We start from the raw sequence: 215 nt of genomic DNA on the forward strand, positions 1-215 counted from the left end.
AGTTATGGCACACTATTTCCCCCTCCTTCGGCCTCCTTCCTTCCTGTGGACACTCCCTCGCGGTTCCTCTGCGAGAACTCGAGGGAGGCGAAGGACGCTGCCCCTCCAGCAACCAAGGATTCCCAAGGATGGCACAGGGCAGCCTCGGACGGGCGGAGCGCAGGTGCAGTCGCTGCGAAATCCTCCCGGGGAATGACAGATCGTCTCCCGCGGCG

Source organism: Penaeus monodon, chromosome 28, assembly GCF_015228065.2.
Source record: "Penaeus monodon isolate SGIC_2016 chromosome 28, NSTDA_Pmon_1, whole genome shotgun sequence".
NCBI lineage: Eukaryota > Metazoa > Arthropoda > Malacostraca > Decapoda > Penaeidae > Penaeus > Penaeus monodon.